The sequence below is a fragment of the Mustela nigripes genome, chromosome 13 (assembly GCF_022355385.1).
Source record: "Mustela nigripes isolate SB6536 chromosome 13, MUSNIG.SB6536, whole genome shotgun sequence".
NCBI classification, from domain to species: domain Eukaryota; kingdom Metazoa; phylum Chordata; class Mammalia; order Carnivora; family Mustelidae; genus Mustela; species Mustela nigripes.
This window is the reverse complement of record NC_081569.1, coordinates 24,271,474-24,280,781: the sequence shown is the minus strand read 5'-3', so window position 1 is coordinate 24,280,781 and position 9,308 is coordinate 24,271,474.

The window sequence follows — 9,308 nt, the reverse complement described above, 5'->3', positions numbered from 1 at the left end:
CCTCCCTCTACTTGAAAACCTTCAGTCTGTTTCTCAGAGTCCTAGGTCTCTCATGCTTCGTGTACCCCTCCAATTTCCCCCCATTCATTTTTCCTTTCCTTCTCCTAATGTCCTCCATGTTATTCCTTATGCTCCACAAGTAAGTGAAACCATATAATAATTGACTTTCTCTGCTTGAATTATTTCACTCAGCATAATCTCTTCCACTTCCATCCATCCATGTTGTCAAAAAGTTGGATATTCATCCTTTCTGATGGCTGAGTAATATTCCATTGTATATATGGATCACATCTTCTTTATCCATTTGTCTGTTGAAGGGCATCTCAGCTCTTTCCACAGTTTGGTTATTGTAGACATTGCTGCTATGAACATTGTGTTACAGATGGCCCTTCCTTTCATTACATCTGTATCTTTGGGGTAAAAACCCAATAGTGCAATTGCAGAGTCATAGGGTAGCTCTAATTTTTGGAGGAATCTCCACACTGTTTTCCAAAGTGGCTGCACCAACTTGCATTTCCACCATCAGTGTAAGAGGGTTCCCCTTTCTCCTCATCCTCTCCAACACTTGTTGTTAACTGTTTTGTTAATTTTGGCCATTCTAACTGGGGTAAGGTGATATCTAAATGTGGTTTTGATTTGCATCTCACTGATGGCTAGTGATGATGAACATTTTTTCATGTGTCTGTCAGTTATTTGTATGTCTTCTTTGGAGAAGTGTCTGTTCATGTCTTCTGCCCATTCTTTGATGTGATTATCTGTTTTTTTGTTTTTTGTTGTTTTTTTTTTTTTTTTTTTTTTTTTTAGTTTGAGGAGTTCTTTATAGATCTTCTATATCAGCCCTTTGTCTGTAGTGTCATTTGCAAGTATCTTCTCCCATTCTGTGGGTTGCCTCTTTGTTTTGTTGACTGTTTCCTTTGCTGTTCAGAAGCTTGTTATCTTGATGAAGTCCCAAAATTCATTTTTGTTTTTGTTTCCTTTGTCTTCAGAGATATGTCTTGAAAGAAGTGGCTGTGGCCGATGTTGAAGAGGTTATGCCAGTGTTCTCTAGGATTTTGATAGATTCAGCCTCATGTTGAATTCTTTTATCCATTTTGAGTTTATCTTTATGTATGGTGTAAGAGAATGGTCAAGTTTCATTCTTCTACATACAGCTCTCCAATTTTTCCAGCCCTATTCATTGAAGAGACTGTCTTTTTTCACTGTATATTTTTTCCTGCTTTGTCGAAGATTATTTGACTATAGAGTTGAGGGTCCATATCTGGACTCTCTACTCTGTTCCACTGGTCTATGTGTCTGTTTTTTGCTAGTACCATGCTGTCTTGGCGATCACAGCTTTGTAGTAAAGCTTGAAATCAGGGAATGTGATGCCCCCAGTTTTGTTTTTCTTTTTCAACATTTCCTTAGCAATTGCAGATCTTTTCTGGTTCCATACAAATTTTAGGATTGTTTGTTTCAGTACTTTGAAAAATGTTGGTGGAATTTTGGTCAGGATGACATTGAAAGCTGATATTGCTCTGGATATTATAGACATTTTAACAATGTTTTTCTTCCGATCCATGAGCATGGAATGCTTTCCCATCTTTTTGTGTCTTCTTCAATTTCTTTCATGAGTGTCCTGTAGTTCCACAAATATAGATCTTTTACCTGTTTGGTTAGGTTTATTCCCAGGCATCTTATGTTTCTTGGTGTTATAGTAAATGGAATCAATTCTCTAATTTCGCTTTCCATATTTTCATTAATAGTGCAACTGATTTCTGTGCATTAATTTTGTATCCTGCCACATTATTGAATTGCTGTATGAGTTTTAGTAGTTTGGGGGTGGAGTCTTTTGGGTTTTCCATATAAAGTATCATGTCATCTTAAAAGAGAGAGAGCTTGAATTCTTCTTTGCCAATTTTAATACCTTTTATTTTTTGTTGTCTGAATAATATTGCTAGAACTTCTAGTATGTTGAATAACAGTGGAGAAAATGGACAACCTTGCCGTGTTCCTGATCTCAAAGAGGAGGCTGTCAGCTCTTGCTCCTTGAGGATGATATTCACTGTGGGTTTTTGATAGATTTTATGAAGTTGAGGAATGTTCCCTCTATCCCTATAGTTTGAAGAATTTTAATCAGGAATCAATGCTATATTCTGTCAGATGCTATTTCTGCATCAGTTGAGAGGAGCATGTGGTTCTTCTCTTTTCTCTTATTGATTTGTCCTATCCCATTGATTCATTGGCAAATATTAAGCAACGCTTGCATCCCAGGGATAAATCCCACCTGGTCATGGTGGATAATCTTTTTAATGAACTGTTGGATCCTATTAGCTAGGATCTTGCTGAGAATCTTGGGATCCATATTCATCAGGGATATTGGTCTGAAATTCTCCTTTTTGATGGGGTCTTTGCCTGGTTTAGGGATCAGGGTAATGCTGGCTTCATAGAAAGAGTCTGGAGGTTTTCCTTCTGTTTCTATTTTTTGAAGCAGCTTTAGAATAATAGGTATTATTTCTTCTTCGAATATTTGGTAAGCTTCCCCCAGGGAATCCGTCAAGTCCTGGGCTCTTGTTTTTTGTGAGGTTTCTAACCATTGCTTCAATCTCCTTACTAGATGTTGGTCTATTCAGGTTGTTAATTTCTTTCTGATTCAGTTTTGGCTATTTATAGGTTTCCAGAAATTTGTCCATCTCTTCTAGGTTGTTTAATTTATTGGCATATAACTGTTGATAATAATTTCTGGTGATTGTTTCTATTTCCTTGGTATTAGTTGTGATCTCTCCCCTTTCATTCATAATTTTATTAACTTGGGTCCTCTCTCTATTCTTTTGGATTAGTTTGGCCAGTGGTTTATCAGTCTTATTGATTCTTTCAAAGAACTAGTTTCTAGGTTTGTTGATGTGTTCTACTCTATCTCTAGTTTCTAACTCATTGGTCTCTGCTCTAATCTTGATTATCTCTCTTCTTGTGCGGTTGTGAAGTTGGCTTAATTTGTTGTTGATTTTCCAGTTCTTTAAGGTGTAAAGAGAGTTGGTGTATACTGGATTTTTCCTTTTTTTTTTTTTTTTTTTTTTTTTTGAGGGAGGCTTGGATGGCTATGTATTTTCCCCCTTAGGACTGCCTTTACTGTATCCCCAAGGTTTTGAACTAATATGTCTTCATTCTCATTGGTTTCCATTAATTGGTTAGGTTCTTCTTTGATTTCCTGGATCCAACCATTCTTGAGTAGGATGACTTTTAGCTTCCAAGTGTTTGAATTCCCTCCACACTTTTCTTGTGGTTGAGTTCCAGTTTCAAAGCATTGTGGTCTGAGAATATGCAGGGAATATTCTCAATCTTTTGGTATCGGTTGAGTCCTGATTTGTGACCCAGTATGTGGTCTATTCTGGAGAACGTTCCATGTGCACTAGAGAAGAATGAGTATTCTGTTTTATTTAGATTGGAATGTTCTGTATATATCTTTGAGGTCCATCTGGTCCAATGTGTCATTCAAAGGTCTTGTTTCTTTATTGATTTTCTGCTTGGATGATCTGTCTATTGTTGAGTGTGGCATGTTAAGATCCCCTACAATTAATGTGTTCATATCAGTATGACTCTTTATTTTGATTAACAGTTCACTTCTATAGGTGGCTTCTGCCATATTGGGGGCATAAATATTTAGAATTGTTATATATTCTTGGTGGATAGATGATTTAAGAATGATGTAGTGTCATTCTGTATCTCTGACTACAGTTCTTCGCTTACAATCTAATTTATCTGATATAAGAATCACTTCTGAGGCCTATTGGCATGAAAGATTGCTCTCTATCCCTTTATTTTCAGTGTTGATTTATCTTTATGTTCCAAAGGTGTCTCTAGTAGACAGCATATGGATGGGTCCTGTCATTTTATCCAGTCTTTAACCCTGTGCCATTTTATGGGAGCATTTAGGCCATTCACATTGAGAATGATTATTGAAAGATACGTTTTTATTGACATCATGTTGCCTGTGAAGTTCTTGTTTCTATAGATTGTCTCTGTAAACTTCTGTTCTATGTCACTCTTGGGTTCTTTCTTCTTTTATAGAACCCCGCTTAATATTTCTTGTACTGCCAGCTTGTGATCACATACTCTTTTAAACGTTGCTGGTCTTAGAAGCTCTTTATCTCTCCATCCATTTTAAATGTCAGCCTTGCTGGATAAAAGTATTCTTGGCTGCATGTTCTTTTCATTTAGAAACCTGGCTTGCCAGGTTTCTGTGGATAGATCTGACTTTATTCTGATGGACCTTCCTCTGTACTTAAGGAATCTCGTTCCCCTAGCTCCCCTCAGAACCTCTTGTCTAAAATTATGATTTGGAAACTTCACAATAAACTCTGGAGGACTTTCTACATTAATTGGTCATGAGGGGTATCCTTTCTGCCTCTAGGACATGAACACTTGTTCCATTCCCCAGACTGGGGAAATTTTTATCCAGAATTTCTTCAGCTATATCTTCTAGTCTTCTTTCTTTCTCCACTCCCTTAGGGACCCCAATAATTCTGACATTGGAATGTTTGATGGCATCATTTATTTCCCTAATTCTGTTTTCATGGCTTCTAAGCTGTTTGTTCCAGGCCTCCTCCTGATCCTTCTTTTCTATCAGTTTGTTTTCTAGATCACTAATTCTATCCTCTGTCTCGATTGCCCTAACTATTAGAGTATTTATATTAGATTGGATCTCATTGATAGCATTTTTAACTTCTGGCAGATTGGCTCTCATTTCCACTCTTAGAGATTCTATGTTGTCACTACATTTTTCTCCAACCTAGCCATTACCTGAATAATTCTTACCCTGGACTCCCTTTCTGATTCCCTTTCTAATATACCCATATGTTTATGTCCATATCTAATAGTTCTGTGGCAGAGAGAATTGTCTCTGAATTTTTCCTCCATTGGACGTTCCTCCTCCTAGTCATTTTGGTGAGAGGTGGTTGAAGGGATATATAGCTGAATATATCAACCATGACCCAGGCAAGGTGCACCCTCTCCACTGATGTCTTCTGCCCCCATAGAGATCCAGAAGTGTATAATCTTACATCTCAGGCTGATTTAATGGGTGTTCAAAGTGTTCTGGTAGGTATTTAGCTCACTTTAGGGGACCAATTGAAACAGGGTCTCCTACTTCTCCTCCATCTTGCCCTTCTCTCATTATTTCTTTTCTTTGTGCAAAGAATTTCTAAGATTCTTGCCCACTGCAACAGCAAGTATGTGAACTCACTTTACTTCCTACTTTCTCTACTTGTCAGTTATCCTGGCACAAGAAATTGGCAAAATCAGTCAAATGCAGGTGCTCTTCACTCAAAATGTTGATGACTGATATGTATTACCTTCATAGGACAGAATTATGTTACTAAGTCAGAGTTTCTGATATAAATACATAGATAGACATTGTGTTTCTAATGATTCAAGCTCATATTTACCTATCACTCACTAACAGGTAAAAACAAACAAGAAAAACACCAGAATAGTTTATATGATGATGGCTAATTTTATGTGTTAACTTGACTGGATCATGCGGTGTCCAGATATTCGGCTAGTCATTATTTCTGGGTGTGCCTGTGAGTGTGTTTCTGGATGAGATTAGCATTTGAATCAGTGGACTTAGTAAAGCAGACTGCCCTCCCCAGTGCAGATGGGCATCCTCCAATCTGTTGTGGCATGAACAGAACAGAATGTGGAGGAAAGGAGAATTCACTTGTTCTCCTAACTGAGCTGGGACATCTCATCTCATCTTCTGCCTTCAGATTGAGACTTAACAGGGTCAGCTGCCTTGGTTCTTAGACCTTCAGGCTTGGATTGAATCATGCCACTGGCTTTCCCCGGTCTCAGCTTGCATATGGTAGATTTTTTCAGTTTCCATAATTGCAAGAGCCAATTCCTCATAATAAATGTCTCTGTCTCTCTGACTATATACACACACACACACACACACACACACACGTGTGTGTGTGTTCAAAACTGTTTTTCTTTTTAGAGCTTGCAGCAGTTGGTTAGTGATTCTAACTAAAATGTTACAAGCTGAGGGCCATGTCACCTTTCTCTTCAGGCATTCAATCAACAGAACCCCTACAAACAAGATTAGAGAGGAACTAGTACATTTCAGTGTGGATAGGGGAAGAGACCTTCTCTCTCTCTCCACCTGTTCCCCTATTCTGACATACTTTTTCTGACATGATTGTTTTATAGCTAAATACAACCCATACTCATAACACAGCAACTAATCATCTCCAATATCAGACTCTCTTGCCACCCCCACAATAGGAAGCCAAGGTATGAAGGATATATATATATATATATATATATATATATGTATGTATATATTTACACCCTATTGGTTCTGTTTCTCTACAGAACTCTGACTAACACAATACCCATCTGTTTAACTTCATGTCAGTTTTTTAAAGGAAAGATATATATTATCACATTGCCTTTTATTTTTCTTCTTTCTTTTTAAGATTTATTTATTTATTTATTTGAGAGAGAGCAGAGGAAGGGCCAGAAGGAGAGAGAGAATCTTGAGCAGACACCCTGCTAAGCATAGAGCCTGACTCTGGGCTCAATCTCAGGACCTTGAGATCACCACCCAAGTTGAAAGCAAGAGTCACTCAACAATCTGAGCCACCCAGGTACCTCTCTCTTCTTTCTCTCTTATATTTATTCTTATATTGTGAATGATTGTGTGGTTTTTGTCAAGATTACCTGTTTCAATATTCTATAGTATAAGAAGTACAATTTCATGATAATTATTTTTCTTTACTAACTTTAATCACTTGAATGAGGAAGATCATCTTAAATTAAACTGAGAATTTAGATTGACTATATACAGTTACAGAGGATATTTCCTGAAGAACCTTAAAGTTATCACTTGGCTGCTCATAAATTTCTTCGTAAGTTACCAAGTTTGTGGCTCCTGAGTTATAAGTCCTAACAAATACACAGTATTATATGGATAGCTAGACCCACTTATAATGAAAAGTGTGCTGGAGTCCTGTGGAAATTCAAATTATTGAACATTCTAAAAAATAGTCAAATGGAAATGGGAATTCTGAAGATATTAATATTTAAGGAAATATTAATATTTTAAAGAAAACGTTTCTACCTTAGGGAGATGTTCAGCATCACACCAAAAAATAAGTAAGAATTTAGCAGATGTGTCACTGGCAATATGGAGTATTCAAAAATGCCTGAAGTTCGGCAGAACCAAATAAACATGTATCATGTCTTCTCAGTCTGGCTCTTGCTGTGTATGTGAAATGTAGAAGGAATGCTTTTCTCATTTCACTTCATAGGATTTTTAATTCAGTAGTCACATCATGATTCAAGTCCAACTCACTGTAACTTGTAGAAGAGTAGACATCTTCCCTCCCCCACATCTGAGCCATCTTCAAGCTTAAGAAAGTGAAAAATATGTGTAGTTTTTATAGAATTCTTCCTTTACCAATTAATATTTTTAGAGTCATCAAACTATGTGTATTTAGTTTTATACATATATATGTATATATATGTAAAAATATATATATGTTTAGAATATATATATAGTTTCTAGTTCAATATTATTTTATAAAGGTTTGTACCTTCATAATGTATTTTCCTTCATTACCTAGGCATTTAATTAATACTTTGCTTAGCCACCAACTTATTCCATTTATTCATCTATTTGGTGCCAAAATATCTGTTCTTCACAGTCTAATCAATCAGAAATGCTGTCTAACCTGTAAAATTATTTTGATAAGTTGTCAATAACTGACTCTATTTTAGACTGACAGTGATAACAGATTTATTCCAGGTTGAGTCTCTTAAAATTTCTTCATAGAATGTAATGCTTTCACATTTTTTCATGGATTTATTAAAAAGTTGGAAGAATTAGGGGTGCCTGGGTGGCTCAGTCAGTTAAGTTTCTGCCTTCAGCTCAGGTCATGATTCCAGGGGTACTGAGCCCTGCATCGGGCTCCCTGATCAGGGGAGAGTCTGCTCTCTCTGCCTCTGCCTTTGCTGCCCCCCGTGCTTGTGCTCTCTGTATGTCTCTCTCTCTCTCAAATAAATAAATAAAATCTTTAAAAATAAATGAGAGAGGGGTGCCTGGGTGGCTCAGTGGGTTAAGCCTCTGCCTTCAGTTCAGGTCATGATCTCACGGTCCTGGGATCAAGTCCCGTGTTTGGCTCTCTGCTCAGCTGGGAGCCTGCTTCCTCCTCTCTATGCCTGCATCTCTGCCTATTTGTGATCTCTCTCTGCCAGGTAAATGAATGAAATCTTTAAAACAAACGAACAAACAAATAAATAAATAAATAAGAGACTTCATTCAACTTCTTAATTTTACAGATGAGAATATATTTTCATTTAAGAAATAAGTTATGCATCTATTTTTAAAATATTATTTTGAAATAATTTTAGACTTACAGAAAACTGCAAAGATAATACGGTGTGTTCCTGTATATTCTTCATTCAGCTTCCCTAATTGTTATTCTATATGGCCATAATAAATTTATCAAAACTAATATAGTATATTACTAATTTACTAAAATCTATACTCGATTCATAGTTCACCACTTTTGCACTAATGTCCTTTTTCTGTTCTAAGATTAATAACCCAGGGCTTCACATCTGATCTGGCATTTAGTTGCCATGTCTCATTAGAGTCTTCTTCAGTCTGGGATAGTTTCTCAGACTTCCCTTGTCTTTCATGACCTCGGCAGTTTTAAAGAGTACTGATCACAATTTGGGTTTATCTGATGTTTTCCAGTATTCAATTTAGGTCATCCTTTTTTGTTCAGTACATCATATTGTTGGGTCTGTTATCAAAGGAACAAGACTGAGACAAAGTGAAAGTTATGCAAAGCCTTATTCTATGCCAAGCATTAGAAGTTAGACTGACTGGCCAGGAAAACGAGGCTGAGACAAAGTAAAAGTTATGTAAAGCTTTATTCTATGCCAAGCATTAGAAGTCAGATTGACCGGCCAGGGCCACCTCCAAAGAGAGCGACCCCCACTTTGGTCTTACAGGCTAGTTTTATAGGTCACAACCGCAGACCTCTATGTATGTGACTTTGGCTGATTGGATGTCTCCTACCTATGTGTTTTAGTAACAGTTGTCCGGAACTGATACTAGTAACTGCTGAGGTGTTTATTAAAGAACAAAATGTTGTTCCTAGGAAGATGTTGCTGCGGCTGAGGTCAAAGAGGTTGCTGCCTGTGTTCTCCTCAAGGATTTTGATGGATTCCTTTCGCACATTGAGGTCCTTCATCCATTTTGAGTCTATTTTCGTGTGTGGTGTAAGGAAATGGTCCAATTTCATTTTTCTGCATGTGGC